At 35.7% G+C, this 22,026-nt stretch overlaps 1 long non-coding RNA gene across 1 annotated transcript; it reads right to left on the bottom strand.

The window, feature by feature from the left end:
- Nucleotides 1–9,741: 9,741 nt before the first annotated feature.
- Nucleotides 9,742–11,804, bottom strand: LOC307165943. Its single transcript, XR_013822563.1, has 5 exons — nt 11,753–11,804; nt 11,234–11,340; nt 10,458–10,501; nt 10,314–10,364; nt 9,742–10,059 (listed from the first exon to the last, which is right to left on the bottom strand). It is a non-coding gene; the product is annotated as an uncharacterized lncRNA (long non-coding RNA).
- Between the last annotated feature and the right edge of the window lie 10,222 nt (nt 11,805–22,026).

Below are 22,026 nucleotides of genomic sequence, written 5' to 3'. Positions count from 1 at the left end.
GAATACTTTTTTCAGGATTCATTGATGAGTAAAACGTTAACAGCATTTATTCATAAAAACAGCATTTATTCAAAATAAAAACATTTCTAACAATATAAATCGTTACCATCACCTTTTATCAATTTAATGCATCCTTGTTGAATTAAAGTACTAATTTCTTTAAAAAAAAATAGTTATTGTTCCCAAACTTTTGAACGGTATATATTGTTACAAAAGATTTCTATTCTAAATAAATACAGTTCTTTTTAACTTTTTATTCATCAAATAATCCTGAAAAAAGTATCTCAGGTTATAAAAAAAATATTAAGCAGCACAACTGTTTCCAACATTGATCATAAATCAGCATATTAGAATGATTTCTGAAGGATCATAAGACACCAAAGACTGGAGTACTTGCTGATGAAAATTCAGCTTTGCATCACAAAAATAAATTACATTTTAAAGTATATTAAAAAAGAGAACCATTATTTTAAATTGTAATAATATTTCATAATATTACTGTTTTTCTTTGTTTGTTTTTTTTTTTAACTGCAGGCTTGATGAGCATAAGAGACTTCTTTCAAAAACATTAAAAATAGTAATGTTTCCAAACTTTTGACTGGTACTGTATATATATATATTTTTTTTTTATTATTATTATTTATTTATTTATTTATTTTTTTGCTATGCAAATTCACAGTGCCTCCTTTGAGCTGCATTAGACAGTGTGTAATGTACATCTAAATGCACGGTCAGATGCTGCTTCTGTGCCACGTATACTGCAAAGCTGGGTGTTTGTTCATACAGAGTTAATCAGACAGCCTAAAGCCTCTTACGTTGTTGATTTATATTTCAAACAACAATTCGACATTTGCTTGCAATGTTTTTCTTACAAAAAACCTCATCATTCTGCAGGACAATTGTCTATTACAGTATACAACACAGATAGAAGGGTGTCAATAAATCTGTGGTGATATACAACACGCTTTAAGAAAAGTTTATTTCCATCACACTGTAAAGTGTTTTAAGATATTACATATAGATTACATATACCAAAGATTTTACATATAAACTGGGTCAGCATACTGTTAATTACAGTTAGTACCATGGGAAATAGGGGTGCTGAGCGTGACCTCTGGCGTGGAGCCCATGAAGAAATATGGTTGGGGATAAAAGTTCACACAAACAAAACCAAAAAAACTGTGGTGTTTTGCCTATAGGCATACATATTACGTGTGTTTGTTTTTATTTATGCTGTATTATAAAATGCCCATATTATAACAAAAAAAAAAAATATATATATATATTTGGAATTGCCCTTTAAAACGAAGGCTCAGTTTGTGGTTCACAATTATTTGATTAAAAACAACAAAAACAATAAAACAAAGACAAAGTCACTTATATTAAACACTTTTTTATTTATGTTTTTTTTTTTTGTTAACAGAAGTTATCTTGCGCCTTTAATTGCCTCCGCTATCGTCCTGTCAATCATCTGTCTCATTCTCACGGGTCGCGGATATGATTACAGTTTCAGTAAAAATGTATTTCACCATCATCGGTACCCACCCTCAGCCGATTGGCGTTACAGTATTTGCAATCACCATCCCGTGTCAAAACGGAGCGTCTAAAAGAAAAGTTCTGACTGCTGCCTGAACATTGGTCAGTGAGCCTCTCCCGCTCGGCGCTGTCAAGCGCAGCTTCACCACACAGATTTAACTCCGCACAGCTAAATAAAACAGGCTGGTGGCAGACTAATAATTAATATTTCTGATGTAAAGATTTCTGTGAAACATGTAAAGTTGCACAGAAGAAAGTCCAATAGGACCTTGCCCTGTACAGTTTAAGAATCTGTAGCCATAGTAGAGGACTATTATTTTGTTGAACAGACCTGAGCAACAACTTATGATGTCACATGCTCAGATTTGCTTGACCAATCGGCGGAAGGGGGCGTGTCAGGCCGCCCACATGTGGAAAACGAATTTTGAAGTCATTTATTTGTTTTTTGCCTGTGAACTAAAAAGCAAAAAATCAAGCCGAAATCTCGTTTTGTCGTTTTTTTTGAAAAAACGAAAAATCGAATAAAGGGGCCATTTTCTCATTTCTGCTTATTTCATTTCAAATTGGAAAACAAACTATCAAAAGGCAGAATAATAAAAAATATAACTTTAAGTAAATATTAATCAAAGGCAATAAACTGATAAATTAAAAAACGATTAGTTTTTTCGTTTTCTGTTTTTTTAACTGAAAACGGATTTGGAATGGACGGAAGATACCCTGATTCATTTGCACACGTGGGCGGCGCTGAAACGCCCCTTTCATCTGATTGGTCGAAACGCTCCTCCTTCAGTAAGCTACGAGCTTTTCTTTCTGTCAGGCAGAATAAGAGTCAGTACGAGTGCGGCACTGACAAATGCACTGTAATAAAATAATGTCTGAAACCACCACTCACTGTTAACTACGCACAATATTTGAAGCAGAAATATGTAAATAAATATGTAAAATATGTGTAACATTATGGAACTTTTCTTTATCAGTGTTACCTAGTTCCCTTTAACAGGTATCTTAAAGGATTCAAAGGAAGACAAAGGCTGGTATACACAAAAAATAATATCTTGCTTTATTATCACAAATGGTATCATTAAAATATTGAAGGTTGGCAAATAATACTGTCCATAGGCACACAAATGGCCAACAGCAAAACCTCACTATCACACAGTGTATCAAATACCGCAATCTTAGTTAACACAACACCTGCAATATGGACACCCAGTACACGACAAGCTCAAACTGAATAATACATGAGAAACCACCTCAATTCTACGCTAGAGGTTAGCTTTGGATAAGTGCTGCACAATGTTAGAATACGGTTTACCAGACCATTCATCAAAACCCACCCCTTCAAGAAAGCAAAGAAAACAACAAACAAAACAAACAAAATGTACAATACACCTTGGAGGTACAATACAATTCTCACATTTATAATAGGGGAAAGCGGCAATTGCACCCCGAAACACTCAGTTTCTGCAATAAATCACAAATATACCATAAGCACACATAGCATAAAACCAACTGCAACAATTTCCTCCTAACTGTATTCTCCTTCCCTGGTTTACACAATAGTGTTTCACACAGTATAAGATCTCACTTACAACATACCACACAAAATAAATATAAAATCTATTTCTACTCACAGCAATAGTGCAACACATTTAAGCAAGGAAGGGACAAACAATTGGCATAGTACATCCCACATTAATAGATTAAATCATTACCAAATTACATCAGTGAATCACTACCTTGCACTTAGGATCCCGCTCCTAGTTGTATTAATTACTGGTGCTCCACTCGACTCCTCGGCATCCGGCTTAATCCCTAAAAGCTAAGAGTAAGGAAGACAGCTCTATTAAAGGACGATCTCGTTTACCGAGCTCTCTGAGTTGCACGCGACAATCAAGAAACAGCTGCTTACCGTTCCTGTTTACAACTACAACAGCAATTCGCCCGTATGCATGAAAAGCTCTCGTTGCTCCAGCTCGCCGCGTCCCTGCTTTTGATTGAGAACAAAGGCGATGCAGCGACCAGTTACTCATCCCACTTTTAACAAGCTGCGCCTGACGCGAAAATAAACTTCTGCTATAAATCACTTTTCGCTCGCACTTAACGCACGCTGACCGGGCCAACCACGAAACAATTCATCCACCCTGCACACTGCTTTTATCTACTTCCTAGTGGAAAACTAAATACCGGAAGTTAGCCTGCAACCGACTCCCTCTGTAGGACTGGAGTAAGTGTAGATAGCCTACATAGGTGTCTACTTCCCAACTAAAACACTTAATCTGGTCACATATGTATCTCTGGTCACGTAATTCGTGCTGCTGAGACTTGCAAGCGACCCCAATAATGTGAGCCACAGTATATGACAGATTATTTTAGCATGATTTCCCATTGATAAATACAGTGCAAATAGTTCCGTTTCTTTGGATAAAAGGGAAGTGGAAATAAAAATAAATAATTGGCTGAACTGTACCATGATAATATGTTCGTAACATTTTCCACTCTCGTCTTTTATTTACACCAAAAGGCAGGTAGACGTGTGAGACGTATAAATCATTTTGAAAATTGAACAGAAATAAAGTTTATATTAATGAATGTGTAGCCTACTCAGTTCACATGAAAATAAAGAGACAGAAAAGAGAGAAGCTAGAATCAGTGAACGTACATTAATACTGACAAAATTACCAGGTTTGGGATTAATTAAAATCATGTCGGTTGAAGAGCACGGCATAAATTTGTTATTAAAAAACTAATTATAACTATTTATTATCAAACTAATACAGTTGTACTACATACTGAATTGGTCGATGTTCCTCTGAGTTTTCTTTATTATGTTGGCTTGAGAAAGCCAGCATATATTTAAACATTATTATTATTTATTATTATTATGAGAAATCGACTCCGCCTAGAACTTTAATGCTTCACCAAACTCAGCTCAGACCTTCAGACTGGTCTGACTCGCTTATATCTTTTCTAACTGGTCAGACTTACTTTCCCAAAAAATCCATTGATTTGCGTTCTCTGAGCAATGAAGGCCGTAATACTTAATGCTGTCCACTAGAGGGGGCGACAGGATAATTAGTGTTTTCTACTCTCTTTCCCTGTTTGCATCAGTTTAAATGACAAATAAATGCATGAATTTCATTCATAAATAGGCCATATCTGTGTATGAGAACAAGATTTACACTTCAAGCTTTACAACTAATGACTTTAACCCTACTTCAAAGTTTGCCACTCTGTCGTTTCTTTTAAGATATTGTTATTCCACTGGTTTTTGCATTTAATGTTTGTCCATCTGGAACTTTTATTTGGCATGAGCTCTATATTTAAGATGTACTAGAAAAAAATATGATTCAACAACACAAACTCTGTTTTTACTCGGCAAATTTGTTTTCCTTTCAAGTAGGCTATAGACTACAAGTTATCTTGCTTTTTGCAGGCTTGCCACACTGCCCAGAATAAACTATATTTTCTCGACACGAGATGTTTAAAAACCCTGCATGTAGTTTTTGTGAAGACGAGCGCATATCTTACAAAGCTTCCAGTTTTGTTTAGGCTATTGTAGTTTGTAATGCTTGTTATGTTCCTTAATTTAGATCTGTCTGTCTGTCTGTCTGTCTGTCTGTCTGTCTGTCTGACTATAACACACCACCTTTTTTAAACTTGTTATTTAAAAATCTCCTATATTTCACAAAGGAAGCCCATTTGTGAGGTCGTTGGCGTTTTACGAGAATGACATTCTGAATATGAGCCTACTGTTAGCTGGCTTAAAAATGCGGATTGATCATTACAGAGTTATTCCTTATTGCAATGCAATACAAGAAGTGCATAGCCTATGTTATTCTTCAGTGCACAACGTTAGATCGTTTGTGCAATGCAATGCAATGCCAACAACACATATGTCATCTCTTTAATGAACATGGGAATGACTTAGTTCTGGTTTTCAATGCAATGCAATGCGAAATGTGAGTGTTGATTATTCTTCACTGCACAACGTTAGATCGTTTGTGCAATGCAATGCAATGCAACAACACATATGTCATCTCTTTATTGAACATGGGAATGAGTTAGTTCTGGTGTGCAATGCAATGCGTGCATAGCCTATATGTTATTCTTCAATGCACAATGTTAGATTGTTTGTGCAATGCAATGCAACAACACACATTATCTCTTTAAAGAACATGGGAATGAGTTACTTTGGGTGTGCAATGCAATGCAATGCAAGTGCATAGCCTATATGTTATTCTCCACTGCACAACGTTAGATCGTTTGTGCAATGCAATGCTTCGTGCAGAATTAGTTCTGGTGTGATAGCATTTTGCATTGCATTGCACAAACGATCTAACGTTGTGCATTGAAGAGTAACATAGGCAATGCACTTTTTGCATTGCATTGCATTGCACACCAGATCTAACTACTTCCAATGTTCATTAAAGAGATAACATATGTTATGCAACATTGCATTGCTTTGCACAAACGATCTAACGCTGTGCATTGAAGAATAATATAGGCTATGCAATTGCAACACCAGAACTAACTCCTTCCCATGTTCATTAAAGGGATAAGAAGTTATATTGCATTGCACAAACGATCTAACGTTGTGCACTGAAGAATAACATTTATGCACTTTTTGCATTGCATTGCATTGCATTGCACACCAGATCTAACTCCTTCCCATGTTCATTAAAGAGATAACATATTGCATTGCATTGCATTGCATTGCATTGCAGAAACGATCTAACGTTGTGCTCTGAATAACATAGACCATGCACTTTTTGCATTGCATTGCACACCAGATCTAGCTTCTTCAAATGTTTATTAAAGAGAGAACATTTTGCATTGCATTGCACAAACGATCTAACGTTGTGCATTGAAGAATAACATATAGGCTATGCACTTTTTGCATTGCATTGCATTGCACACCAGAACTCCTTCACATGTTCATTAAAGAGATAACATATGTTATGCAACATTGCATTGCTTTGCACAAACGATCTAACGCTGTGCATTGAAGAATAATATAAGCTATGCATTGCAAACACCAGAACTAACTCCTTCCCATTTTCATTAAAGGGATAAGAAGTTGCATTGCATTGCATTGCACAAACGATTTAACGTTGTGCACTGAAGAATAACATTTATGCACTTTTTGCATTGCACACCAGATCTAGCTCCTTCAAATGTTTATTAAAAAGAGAACATTTTGCATTGCATTGCACAAACGATCTAACGTTGTGCACTGAAGAATAAGATTTATGCACTTTTTGCATTGCATTGCACACCAGATCTAACTCCTTCCCATGTTCATTAAAGAGATAACGTTGCATTGCATTGCATTGCAGAAACGATCTAACGTTGTGCTCTGAAGAATAACATAGACCATGCACTTTTTGCATTGCATTGCACACCAGATCTAGCTCCTTGAAATGTTTATAAAGAGAGAACATTTTGCATTGCATTGCACAAACGATCTAACGTTGTGCATTGAAGAGTAACATAGGCTATGCACTTTTTGCATTGCATTGCATTGCACACTAGATCTAACTCCTTCCCATGTTCATTAAAGAGATAACATGTTGCATTGCATTGCAGAAACGATCTAACGTTGTGCATTTATAACATATATAACATTGTGCAAGAATAACATTTAGGGTATGCACTTTTTGCATTGCATTGCACAAACGACCTAATGTTGTGCATTGAAGAAATAACATTTAGGGGTATGCACTTTTAGCACTGCATTACATTGCACACCAGAACTAACTCCTTCAAATGTTCATTAAAGAGATAGCATTTTGCATTGCCTTGCAGAAACGATCTAAAGTTGTGCATTGAAGAAAAACATATAGGCTATGACCTTTTTGCATTGCCTTGCAGAAATGATCTAACGTTGTGCAGAGTAACATAGGCTATTGCACGTTTTGTATTGCATTGCATTGCACACTGAAACTAACTCCTTCCCATGTTCAGTAAAGATATAACATGTTGCATTGCATTGAATTGCATTGCATTGTAGAAACGATCTAACGTTGTGCACTGAAGAATAACATTTAGGCTATGCACTTTTTGCATTGCATTGCACACCAGAACTAACTCCTTCCAATGTTCAGTAAAGAGATAATATGTTGCATTGCATTGCACAAACAGTCTAACGTTGTGCATTGAAGAATAACATAAAGGCTATGCACTTTTTGCTTTGCATTGCATTGCACACCAGGACTAACTCCAAATGTTTATAAAAGAGACAACATTTTACATTGCATTGCACAAACGATCTAACGTTGTGCATTGAAGAGTAACATAGGCTATGCACGTTTTGCATTGCATTGCATTGCACTCTGAAACTAACTCCTTCAAATGTTCATTAAAGAGATAACATTTTGCATTGCATTGCACAAACGATCTAACGTTGTGCATTGAAGAGTAACATAGGCTATGCACGTTTTGCATTGCATTGCATTGCACACCAGAACTAACTCCTTCCCATGTTCAGTAAAGAGATAACATGTTGCATTGCATTGAATTGCATTGCATTGTAGAAACGATCTAACGTTGTGAAGAATTGAACATTTATGCACTTTTTTGCATTGCATTGCATTGCACACCAGAATGTTATCTCTTGGCTTTCTACACATGGGAAGGAGTTAGTTCGGGTGTGCAATGCAAAACAATATTGCATAACATATATTATCTCTTTAATAAAAATGTAAAGGAATTAGTTCTGGTGTGCAATGTAATGCAATGCAAAAAGTGCATACCCTAAATGTTATTCTTCAGTGCACAACGTTAGATCTTTTCTGCAATGCAATGCAATGCAATGCAACATGTTATCTCTTTAATGAACATGGGAAGGAGTTAGTTCTGTTGTGCAATGCAATGCAAAGCAAAAAGTGCATAGCCTAAATGTTATTCTTCAGTGCACAACGTTAGATCGTTTCTGCAATGCAATGCAATTCAATGCAAAATGCTATCTCTATAATAAACATTTGAAGGAGTTAGTCCTGGTGTGCAATGCAATGCAAAAGTGCATGGCCTATGTTATTCTTCAGAGCAAAACATTAGATCGTTTGTGCTATTTCTATCGTAAAATGCTATTTCTTTAATAAACGTAGGAGTTAGTTTATGGTGTGCAATGTAATGCAGTGCAAAAAGTGCATACCCTAAATGTTATTCGTCAGTGCACAACGTTAGATCGTTTCTGCAATGCAATGCAATGCAATGCAACATATTATCTCTTTACTGAACATGGGAATGAGTTAATTCTGGTGTGCAATGCAAGAAGTGCATAGTCCCCTTTTGACCTCCTGAACATATTTCTGGCCAAAGAGTCCTAAAAGATTAATACAATACATTCAGACTGATATCTTCGGATGTTATATCATCCTGACAAAAGTCCATATTTGACACACTGATTTCCAGTAGGGGTTCAGCGAAAAATCGGCAGCTGGCAGCAGGAAGTAGCTGCCACTGGCAGCTGACGTCAGCTGCCGCTAATAACTGGAAGTCGGAGGTGGATGCCGCTTTTAGCAAGGCAAATAAATTATTATATCAATGTATATATATAATTTTAGTACTTATTTAAATAAATTACTTAAATTTGTAATTATTTTGTAATTGGTTTAAAAAGGTTTATCAAATATAAATTAAGTAACGAAGATCATAGACATAGTACAAAAAACAAACATTAAACTACACTTGAAATTATGAATTTGTACGTGTATAAATATAATTTGTGTACATGTTTGTCAAAAAATGAAATATATACATAAATTAATGCCTATATAATAATATTGTATATTTATTAAACGTACATAAACATTCATTAAACAAATAATGAATGTCATGTCTAAAAGAAGAAAAAAAAAACATTTTCTCAATGACCTTTATTTAAAAATCATATTTTGCTATCATTTAAGTTCAGTTTTACATTTGTAGTATTTCAATACATTCTTGTCTTTGTTTTATAAAACAGCTGTATCTTTGAAAACAGGCTTGATATTTGTTGTTCTGAAATCGGAATGAACAACAATTCTGAACTAGATGTTAAAGTTCATAAAAAACTAAGTTGGCTTGAAAAAGAAAGTTTGAAAACGTTTTACAATGTTCTAGCATGGTTTAACATGATTTACAATGTTTCTAGTGTTAGGGAATAACAGCTTAAAGACCCAGGACCAGATATGATGAAAGAAGACCAGGAGTCGTGAGGTTCAATCAAATAAGTAAAAATTTAATGAAGAATAGTTTCATCGGTAGAGCCAGGCGTTAAAGTCTCACGGGGTCGCAAGCCAGAGACTCTACTGTACACAAAATCTCACACCAGTTATACCATTTCCAAGGGCATGATTGACATCAGTAAATACAGGTTGGCTACTTCTCATTGGCAAAAGAACAAAGTTAAAACAATTCTACACTTATGGATAGATAGGAGGGTAAGTCGACATTGTCATCCGAGTCCAAGATGGTCCGGTGATGACCTCGGAGGTCGTAGAAAGGCGTCTTGGGGTCAGCTGCTGCATATCACAAGACCTGCACAGAACATTCAACACACACACACACACACACACAATGGAATCGCAGTTCCTCCAAAAGTAGTACAGATAATGTTCACTTTAAAGAAATACACATAAAAGTACAATTCTGTGAATCAGATCACATAGTGTTTAACCCCTGTAACCTTAAGATTAGTAAGAAAGACAGATGTTAGAAAAAGATAGATAAGTTAGGTATAAGTAGATAAGATAGATATGTTATGGGGAAACAAAATCACCGTAATAACTTACCATTAGCATGAATTCACTGCAGTCCACAGATCCCAACTGAGCTGGAACATCCTGGGAAAAAAAATCTAAATGGAAAAACTAACATTTTATTTATACACTAAAGATAGCAAAGAAATCAAAATTGTTGTAACATGAAATCAATACCTTATTTTTAACAAGCTTCCGGATCCATCTTTATTGCAACTGAGCTTAAAAAGAAGGGGGAAAAAGTTAGTTATTTTACACACACGAGAGAAAGAGAGAGATGAACTCCGTGTTGAACCACTTAGCCATGTTGCAGCAGTAGACAGTAGCATACCTGAACTAGGGAGCAGGTGTAATTTATTTTTTAAATGCCACTGTCTATGCCTATCTAAAGCCAGAGAACAAAGTGTTGAACTGAACCACTGGACTAATATGTAAAACTTTGAAGCCCGGTTTCACAGATAGGGTTTAGATTATGCCAGGATTAGGCCTTAGTGCAATTAGGACTTTTATAAATATGCCTTAGAAAAAACATTACTGTTGTGAATCTTAAAAGAAACAATGGCACTGATATTTTAAGATACACAAGTGTAATTTGCTTTCAGTTAAACATGCATTTTAGTCTGGGACTAGTTTGAGCCTTGTCTGTGAAACTGGGGGTGAAAGTTATATGGAAAAAGTGAACAGTTCCAGTATATTTTGAATAGATATATATAAAATAATTATTATATTTTATATTTATATATATATATATATATATATATACACTGGTCTCATCTGGTGATTGGGTCCCATCCAAAACATGATCAAACTAAGAAAATAAACAGACACTGAAATGTCAAATTTTCGATACAATCTAGAATTTGTATAAAAAAAATAAAAAGATAAAAAACAGAATGCCTTTTGCCTGCTTTGATCAAGACAGGATATAATACGTGAAATGTGTGAAAACATACCAGTGCGTTTGGTTGGTTTTGCAACTGGAAATCTGGGGTTTCCTTCATGGCACATATGTTTGTCCATCCCCAGCAATCTGTGACAGGCTGTGGTGAACTTGGTGAAACTAAAAAACAGAAGTTTAGAATATGGTGAAGTAATGTTGATTAAAATGGTGTTTTGTATTAAAACATAAGTTAGATCATTTGGGATATGTTTTGTTAGCGTTGCACGTGTATCATAAAGGCTGAGCTTGTCAATTCCAATAAATCAGCATGAGCTTTATTCTAATCAATAGATTAAGTTAACATGTTAACAAACGCTAATATTTAATGATATTGGTAACGTAAGTTAGTATTTGAAATTAATGATAGCCCCTCACAAACCAGGAGCACACGGTGCACAAGCTGCGTTTCTACAAATGATTAAATTAACCAATTCAACTAAAGTAGTCACAGATACACTGTCTCTAACATAAAAGTTAAACTCCAACGTACAGAGCAACAATTATTTATTAATCTGATAATATACGAACTTACCGAGCCAAATACCACCGCCATTACTGAAGATTCACCGGCGCCACCATTGGCTGCTGTCGCTTGACTTCCAGGTAAATGTGATTGGTTGCTACTACGTTGGACGATACTGATTGGCTGCCACGAAATGGCAGGTCCCTCCTAATATGGCAGGGCTTCCGGCTGTCAACGGCAGCTACTTCCTGCTGCCAGTGGCAGCTACTTCCTGCTGCCAGCTGCCGATTTTTCGCTGAACCCCCTCTCCTGATTTTTTTCAGGCCAAGGAGTACTCGAAACTTGACCTTTCCATGACTTGACTCGTTGACTCTTTCTGATGTTACGTCAACCATACAGAAGTCCATTTTTGACCCAGAATGTATTTCTGGCCAAAGAGTCCTCGATCTTGGGCTTTCTATACATACTCGTAGACTCCTTCTGATGCTTCATAAGCCATATAGATGTCCATATCTTACCTTTTGAACTTATTTGTGGTCAAAGTGTCCTCAAATTTTTCAAACTATATAAAGTCATAGACTCCTTTTGATGATAAATCAGCTATACAGAGGTCCCCTTTTGACCTCCTGAAGATATTTCTGTTGAGGACACTTTGACCACAAATAAGTTCAAAAGGTCAGATATGGACATCTATATGGCTTATGAAGCATCAGAAGGAGTCTATGAGTATGTATAGAAAGCCCAATATCGAGGACTCTTTGGCCAGAAATATATTCCTTGGGTCAAAAATGGACTTCTGTCTGGTTGACCCAACATCAGAAAGAGTCAACGAGTATGTATAGAAAGCCCAAGTTTCGAATACTCCTTGGCCAGAAAAAAATTCAGTATGTCAAATGGACTTTTGTCAGGAGGATATAACATCCGAAGATATCAGTCTGAATGTATTGTATTAATCTTTTAGGACTCTTTGGCCAGAAATATGTCCAGTAGGTCAAAAGGGGACCTCTGAATAGCTGATTTATCATCAGAAAGAGTCTATAACTTTATATAGTTTGAAAAATTTTGAGGACCCTTGACCAGAAATAAGTTAAAATGATCAGATATGGACATCTATATGGGTTTTGATACATCAGAGGGTGTCTATGAGTATATATAGAAAGCCCAAGATCGAGGACTCTTTGGCCAGAAACATGTTCAGCAGTTCAATAGGGGACCCATGTATAGCTGATTTATCATCAAAAGGAGTCTATAACTTTATATAGTTTGAAAAATTTTGAGAACACTTTGACCACAAATAAGTTCAAAAGGTCAGATATGGACATATATATGGCTTATGAAGCATCAGAAGGATTATGTATAGAAAGCCCAAGTTTCGAATACTCCTTGGCCAAAAAAAAAATCAGTATGTCAAATATGGACATTTGTCAGGAGGATATAGAATCCGAAGATATCAGTCTGAAGATATCAGTATTAATTTTTTAGGACTCTTTGGCCAGAAATATGTTCAGTAGGTCACAAGGGGACCTCTGAATAGCTGATTTATCATCAGAAAGAATCAATAACTTTATATAGTTTGAAAACTTTTGAGGACCCTTTGACCAGAAATAAGTTCAAAAGGTCAGATAAGGACATCTATATGGCTTTTGAAGCATCAGAGGGAGTCTACGAGTATAGAAAGCCCAAGATCGAGGACTCTTTGGCCAGAAATATGTTCAGGAGGTCAAAAGGGGACCTCTGAATAGCTGATTTATCATCAAAAGAATTCTATAACTTTATATAGTTTGAAAAATTTTGAGGACACTTTGACCACAAATAAGTTCAAAAGGTGAGGTATGGACATCTATATGGCTTATGAAGCATCAGAAGGAGTCTATGAGTATGTATAGAAAGCCCAATATCGAGGACTCTTCTGCCAGAAATATGTTCAGGAGGTCAAAAGGGGACCTCTGAATAGCAAAAGGAGTCTATAACTTTATATAGTTTGAAAAATTTTGAGGACACTTTGACCACAAATAAGTTGAAAAGGTCAGATATGGAGATCTATATGGCTTATGAAGCATCAGAAGGAGTCTAGGAGTATGTCAATATGTTCAGAAGGTCAAAAGGGGACCTCTGATTAGCTGATTTATCATCAAAAGGATTCTATAACTTTATATAGTTTAAAAATTATTGAGGACACTTTGACCACAAACAAGTTCAAAAGGTCAGATATGGACATCTATATGGCTTATGAAGCATCAGAAGGATTATGTATAGAAAGCCCAAGTTTCGAATACTCCTTGGCCAGAAAAAAAATCAGTATGTCAAATATGGACTTTTGTCAGGAGGATATAGAATCCGAAGATATCAGTCTGAAGATATCAGTATTAATCTTTTAGGACTCTTTGGCCAGAAATATGTTCAGTACGTCACAAGGGGACCTCTGAATAGCTGATTTATCATCAGAAAGAATCAATAACTTTATATAGTTTGAAAACTTTTGAGGACACTTTGACCACAAATAAGTTCAAAAGGTAAGATATGGACATCTATATGGCTTTTGAAGCATCAGAGGGAGTCTACGAGTATATATAGAAAGCCCAAGATCGAGGACTCTTTGGCCAGAAATATGTTCAGGAGGTCAAAAGGGGACCTCTGAATAGCTGATTTATCATCAAAAGAATTCTATAACTTTATATAGTTTGAAACATTTTGAGGACACTTTGACCACAAATAAGTTCAAAAGGTCAGATATGGACATCTATATGGCTTATGAAGCATCAGAAGGAGTCTATGAGTATGTATAGAAAGCCCAATATCGAGGACTCTTTGGCCAGAAATATGTTCAGGAGTTCAAAAGGGGACCTCTGAATAGCAAAAGGAGTCTATAACTTTATATAGTTTGAAAAATTTTGAGGACACTTTGACCACAAATAAGTTCAAAAGGTCAGATATGGACATCTATATGGCTTATGAAGCATCAGAAGGAGTCTAGGAGTATGTCAATATGTTCAGAAGGTCAAAAGGGGACCTCTGAATAGCTGATTTATCATCAAAAGGATTCTATAACTTTATATAGTTTGAAAATTTTTGAGGACACTTTGACTAAAAAATAAGTTCAAAAGGTCAGATATGGACATCTATATGGCTTATAAAGCATCAGAAGGAGTCTATGAGTATGTATAGACAGCCCAAGATCGAGGACTCTTTGGCCAGAAATATGTTTAGGAAGTCAATAGGGGACCTCTGTATAGCTGATTATCATCAAAAGCAGTCTATAACTTTATATAGTTTGAAAAATTTTCAGGACACTTTGACCACAAATAAGTTCAAAAGGTCAGATATGGACATCTATATGGCTTATGAAGTATCAAAAGTATTCTTTGAGTATTTATAGAAAGCCCAAGATCGACTCTTTGTCCAGAAATATTTTCAGGTGGTCAATTATGGACTTCTGTAAGGCTGATTTAACATCAGAAGTTTATAATAGTAAAAAACATTTTGAGGATTCTTTGGCCAAAAATATGTTCAATTGGTCTTATATGGACTACAGTCTGGCTGATATAACATCATGAGAAGTCTGTATAGTAGGAGAAATATGTATAGTAAGGTAAATGTTCAAGGTCTCTGGCCAGAAATATGTTCAAAATGTTAAATATGGACTTCTGTATGGCTGATTTAACATCAGAAGGAGTCTGTATTCGTTTATTGTAGACAACATCCTTTTGAGAACTCTTTTGTCAATGATTTATTATCAGAAGGAGACTATAACTTTATATAGTTTGAAAAATTTTGAGAACACTGACCAGAAATAAGTTCAAAAGGTAAGCCATACGCCATATAGATATCCATATCTGTATGGATATCTAGATGGCTTATGAAGCATCAGGAGTCAATGATGTATGTATAGAAATCGAGGACTCTTTGGCCAGAAATATGTTACTTTGGTCAAATATGGATTTCTGTATGGCTGGATCAGGAGTCGAAGAGTATGTATAGAAAGATAACATCAGCTGACTGAATGTATAAGTAGATTAATTAATGTGCAGTAAAGGAAAATCATTGCACTGGCTTTTGCTTTACAATGGACACAATTAACTAATTCCGTTGGACAACGATAGAATGCACTGAAGAATAAACATATAGATAATGCACTTTTCGCATTGCATTGCACACCAGAACTAACTCCTTCCCATGTTCATTAAAGAGATAACATTTATGTTGTTGCATTGCATTACACAAACGATCTAACGTTGTCCACTGAACAATAACATATAGGCTATGCACTTCTTGGCTTGCATTGCATTGCACACTACAACTAATTCATTCCCATGTTCATTAAAGAGATAACATATGTTGTTGCATTGCACAAACGATCTATCGTTGTGCATCATTGAAGAAAAACATATGAACTTTTATCCCTGCATTGCACACCAGAACTAACTCCTTCCCATGTTCATTAAAGAGATAACATCTGTTGTTGCACAAACGATCTAACGTTGTGCATTGAGGAATAACATACAGGCTAAATGCATGCATTGTATTGCATTGCACACCCGAACTAACTCCTTCACATGTTCATTAAAGAGATAACATATGTTATGCAACATTGCATTGCTTTGCACAAACGATCTAACGATGTGCACTGAAGAATAACATTTATGCACTTTTTGCATTGCATTGCACACCAGAACTAACTCCTTCCCATGTTCATTAAAGAGATAATATTTTGCATTGCATTGCACAAAACGATCGTTTGTCTCAACGATCAATGTTGTGCATTAAAGAATAGCATATAGGCTAAATGCATGCATTGTATTGCATTGCACACCAGAACTAACTCCTTCCCATGTTCATTAAAGAGATAACACATGTTGCATTGCATTGCATTGCATGATCTAACGTTGTGCACTGAAGAATAACATTTAGGGTATGCGCTTTTGGCATTGCATTGCATTGCACACCAGATCTTACTCCTTCAAATGTTTATTAAAGAGATAACATAGGCCATGCACTTTTTGAATTGCATTGCACATTAGAACTAACTCCTTCAAATGTTAATTGAAGAGATAACATTTTGCATTGCATTGCGCAAACGATCTAACGTTGTGCATTGAAGAGAAACATAGACCATGCACTTTTTGCATTGCATTGAATTACACACCAGAACTAACTCTTTCCCATGTTCACTAAAGAGATAACATGTTGCACTGCACTGCATTGCATTGCAGAAACGATCTAATGTTGTGCACTGAATAATAACATTTATGCACTTTTTGCATTGCATTGCATTTGCACACCAGAACTCACTCCTTCAAATGTTAGTTATGGTGTGCAATGCAATGCAAAAAGTGAATAGCCAATGTTACTCTTCAATGCAAAATCGTACTGAATACATACTGAATCGTTTGTGCATAACATATGTTATCTCTTTAATGAACATGGGAAGGAGTTAGTTCGGGTGTGCAATGCAATACAATGCATGCATTTAGCCTATATGTTATTCTTCAATGCACAACGTTATGCAATGCACAATGCAATGCAAAATGTTATCTCTTTAATAAGGATTTGAAGGTTAGTTCTGGTGTGTAATGCAATGCAATGCAAAAAGTGCATAAATGTTATTCAGTGCACAGCGTTAAATCGTTTGTGCAAAGCAATGCAATGTTGCATAACATATGTTATCTTTTTAATGAACATGGGAAGGAGTTAGTTCGGCTGTACATGCAACACAATCCATGCATTTAGCTATGTCAACTATGTCATTCTTCAATGCACAACGTTAGATCGTTTGTGCAATGCAATGCAACATGTTATCTCTTTAATAAACATGGGAAGTAGTTAGTTCTGGAGTGCAATGCAATGCAATGCAAAAAGTGCATAGCCTATATTTTATTCTTCAGTGCACAGCGTTAGATCGTTTGTGCAATGCAATGCAATGCAACATGTTATCCCTTTAATGAACATGGGAAGGAGTTAGTTCTGGTGTGCAATACAATGCAAAGCAAAAAGTGAATAGCCTATGTTAATCTTCAATGCACAACGTTAGATCGTTTGTGCAAAACAATGAAATGTTGCATAACATATGTTATCTCTTCAATGAACACGGAAACGAGTTAGTTCAGGTGTGCAATGCAATACAATGCATGCATTTAGCCTATATGTTATTCTTCAATGCACAACGTTAGATCGTTTGTGCAATGTAATGCAAAATGTTATCTCTTTAATAAACATTTGAAGGAGTTAGTTCTGGTGTGCAATGCAATGCAAAAAATGCATAAATGTTATTCTTTAGTGCACAGTGTTAGATCCTTTGTGCAAAGCAATATAATGTTGCATAACATATGTTATCGTTTGTGCAATGCAATACAACATCATTGCACCTTATTTCTTTAAAGAAAATGGGAATGATTTAGTTCTGGTGTGCAATGCAATGCAATAATTGCATAGCCTATATTATTCTTCAATGCACAACGTTAGATCGTTTGTGCAATGCAATGCAAAATGTTATCTCTTTAATAAACATTTGAAGGAGTTAGTTCTGGTGTGCAATGCAATACAATGCAAAAAGTGCATAAATATTCTTCAGTGCACAACGTTAGATCGTTTCTGCAAAACAATGAAATGTTGCATAACATATGCAAAATGTTATCTCTTTAGTAAACATTTGAAGGAGTTAGTTCTGGTGTGCAATTCAATGCAATGCAAAAAGTGCATAGCCTATATGTTATTCTTCAGTGCACAGCGTTAGATCGTTTGTGCAGTACAATGCAATGCAACATGTTATCCCTTTAATAAACATGGGAAGGAGTTATGCAAAAAGTGCATGGCCTATGTTACTCTTCATTGCACAACGTTAGATCGTTTGTGCAACAACAGATGTTATCTCTTTAATGAACATGGGATAACATATGTTATGCAACATTGCATTGCTTTGCACAAACGATCTAACGATGTGCACTGAAGAATAACATTTATGCACTTTTTGCATTGCATTGCACACCAGAACTAACTCCTTCCCATGTTCATTAAAGAGATAATATTTTGCATTGCATTGCACAAACGATCGTTTGTCTCAACGATCAATGTTGTGCATTAAAGAATAACATATAGGCTAAATGCATGCATTGTATTGCATTGCACACCAGAACTAACTCCTTCCCATGTTCATTAAAGAGATAACACATGTTGCATTGCATTGCATTGCCATTGCAGAAACGATCTAACATTTATGCACTTTTTGCATTGCATTGCACACTGAAACTAACTCCTTCCCATGTTCAGTAAAGATATAACATGTTGCATTGCATTGAATTGCATTGCATTGCAGAAATGATCTAACGTTGTGCAATGAAGAATAACATTTAGGGTATGCACTTTTGGCATTGTATTGCATTGCACACCAGATCTTACTCCTTCAAATGTTTATTAAAGAGATAACATAGGCCATGCACTTTTTGAATTGCATTGCACACCAGATCTTACTCCTTCAAATGTTCATTGAAGAGATAACATTTTGCATTGCATTGCGCAAACGATCTAACGTTGTGCATTGAAGAGAAACATAGACCATGCACTTTTTGCATTGCATTGAATTACACACCAGAACTAACTCTTTCCCATGTTCACTAAAGAGATAACATGTTGCATTGCACTGCATTGCATTGCAGAAACGATCTAATGTTGTGCACTGAATAATAACATTTATGCACTTTTTGCATTGCATTGCATTTGCACACCAGAACTCACTCCTTCAAATGTTAGTTATGGTGTGCAATGCAATGCAAAAAGTGAATAGCCAATGTTACTCTTCAATGCAAAATCGTACTGAATACATACTGAATCGTTTGTGCATAACATATGTTATCTGTTGTGCATAATATATGTTATCGTAAGGAAAATGCAATGCAAAAAGTGCAGTGTTAGGTCGTTTGTTCAAAACTATGCAATGTTGCATAACATGTTATCTCTTTACTGAACATGGGAAGGAGTTAGATCTGGTGTGCAATGCAATGCAAAAAGTGCATGGCTATGTTACTATTCAATGCACAACGTTAGATCGTTTGTGCAATGCAATGCAACAACATTGCAACTTATCTCTTTAAAGAAAATGGGAATGAGTTAGTTCTTGTGTGCAATGCAATGCAAGAATTGCATAGCCTATATTATTCTTCAATGCACAACTTTAGATCGTTTGTTGCAATGCAATGCAAAATGTTATCGCTTTAATAAACATTTGAAGGAGTTAGTTCTGGTGTGCAATGCAATGCAATGCAAAAAGTGCATGGCCTATATGTTATTCTTCAGTGCACAACGTTAGATTGTTTGTGCATTGCAATGCAAAATGTCATCTCTTTAGTAAACATTTGAAGGAGTTAGTTCTGGTGTGCAATTCAATGCAATGCAAAAAGTGCATAGCCTATATGTTATTCTTCAGTGCACAGCGTTAGATCGTTTGTGCAGTACAATGCAATGCAACAATGTTATCCCTTTAATGAACATGGGAAGGAGTTAGTTCTGGTGTGCAATGCATAAAGTGCATAGCCTGTATGTTATTCTTCAATGCACAACGTAAGATCGTTTGTGCAATGCAATGCAACAACACTTGTTATCTCTTTAATGAACATGGGAATGAATTAGATCTACTGTGCAATGCAATGCAATCCAAGAAGTGCATAGCCTATATGTTATTGTTCAGTGGACAACGTTAGATCCTTTGTGCAATGCATAAATGTTATATCTTTAATGAACATGGGAATGAGTTAGTTCTGGTGTGCAATGCAATGCGAAAAGTGCTTGATCTATTATGTTTATTCTTCAGTGCATTCTAACGTTGCCCAACGATAGAATGCACTGAAGAATAAACATATAGATAAAGCACTTTTCGCATTGCATTGCACACCAGAACTAACTCCTATAATTGTGTCCATTGTAAAGCAACAGCTAGTGCAATGATTTTCCTTCACTGCACATTAACCTACTTATACATTCAGTCAACTGATGTTAACTTTCTATAAATACTCTTCGACTCCTGATGTACGTAAGTACATGTTTGACCAAAGTAACATATTTCTGGCCAAACAGTCCTCGATTTCTATACATACTCGTTGACTCCTGATGCTTCATAAGCCAATATAGATATCCATACAGATATGGCTTATGGCTTACCTTTTGAAATTATTTCTGCTCAAAGGGTCCTCAAAATGTTTCAAACTATATAAAGTTATAGAATTCTTTTGATGATAAATCAGCTATTCAGAGGTCCCCTTTTGACCTCCTGAACATATTTCTGGCCAAAGAGTCCTCGATATTGGGCTTTCTATACATACTCATAGACTCCTTCTGATGCTTCATAAGCCATATAGATGTCTTGGGCTTTCTATACATACTCATAGACTCCTTCTGATGCTTCATAAGCCATATATATATATGTCCATAACTGACCTTTTGAACTTATTTGTGGTCAAAGTGTCCTCAAAATTTTTCAAACTATATAAAGTTATAGAATTCTTTTGATGATAAATCAGCTATTCAGAGGTCCCCTTTTGACCTCCTGAACATATTTCTCGCCAAAGAGTCCTCGATCTTGGGCTTTCTATATATACTCATATACTCCCTCTGATGCTTCAAAAGCCATATAGATGTCTTGGGCTTTCTATACATACTCATAGACTCCTTCTGATGCTTCATAAGCCATATATATATGTCCATATCTGACCTTTTGAACTTATTTGTGGTCAAAGTGTCCTGAAAATTTTTCAAACTATATAAAGTTATAAAATTCTTTTGATGATAAATCAGCTATTCAGAGGTCCCCTTTTGACCTCCTGAACATATTTCTGGCCAAAGAGTCCTCGATCTTGGGCTTTCTATACATACTCATAGACTCCTTCTGATGTTTCATAAGCCATATAGATGTCCATATCTGACTTTTTGAACTTATTTGTGCTCAAAGTGTCCTCAAAATTTTTCAAACTATATAAAGTTACAGACTCCTTTTGCTATTCAGAGGTCCCCTTTTGACCTCCTGAACATATTTCTGGCCAAAGAGTCCTCGATCTTGGGCTTTCTATATATACTCGTAGACTCCCTCTGATGCTTCAAAAGCCATATAGATGTCCATATCTGACCTTTTGAACTTATTTCTGGTCAAAGGGTCCTCAAAAGTTTTCAAACTATATAAAGTTATTGATTCTTTCTGATGATAAATCAGCTATTCAGAGGTCCCCTTGTGACCTACTGAACATATTTCTGGCCAGAGAGTCCTAAAAGATTAATACTGATATCTTCAGACTGATATCTTCGGATTCTATATCCTCCTGACATAAGTCCATATTTGACATACTGATTTTTTTTCTGGCCAA

This window comes from Squalius cephalus (genome assembly GCF_949319135.1).
Source record: "Squalius cephalus genome assembly, chromosome: 10".
NCBI classification, from domain to species: domain Eukaryota; kingdom Metazoa; phylum Chordata; class Actinopteri; order Cypriniformes; family Leuciscidae; genus Squalius; species Squalius cephalus.
This window is presented reverse-complemented; position numbering and strand designations above follow the sequence as displayed.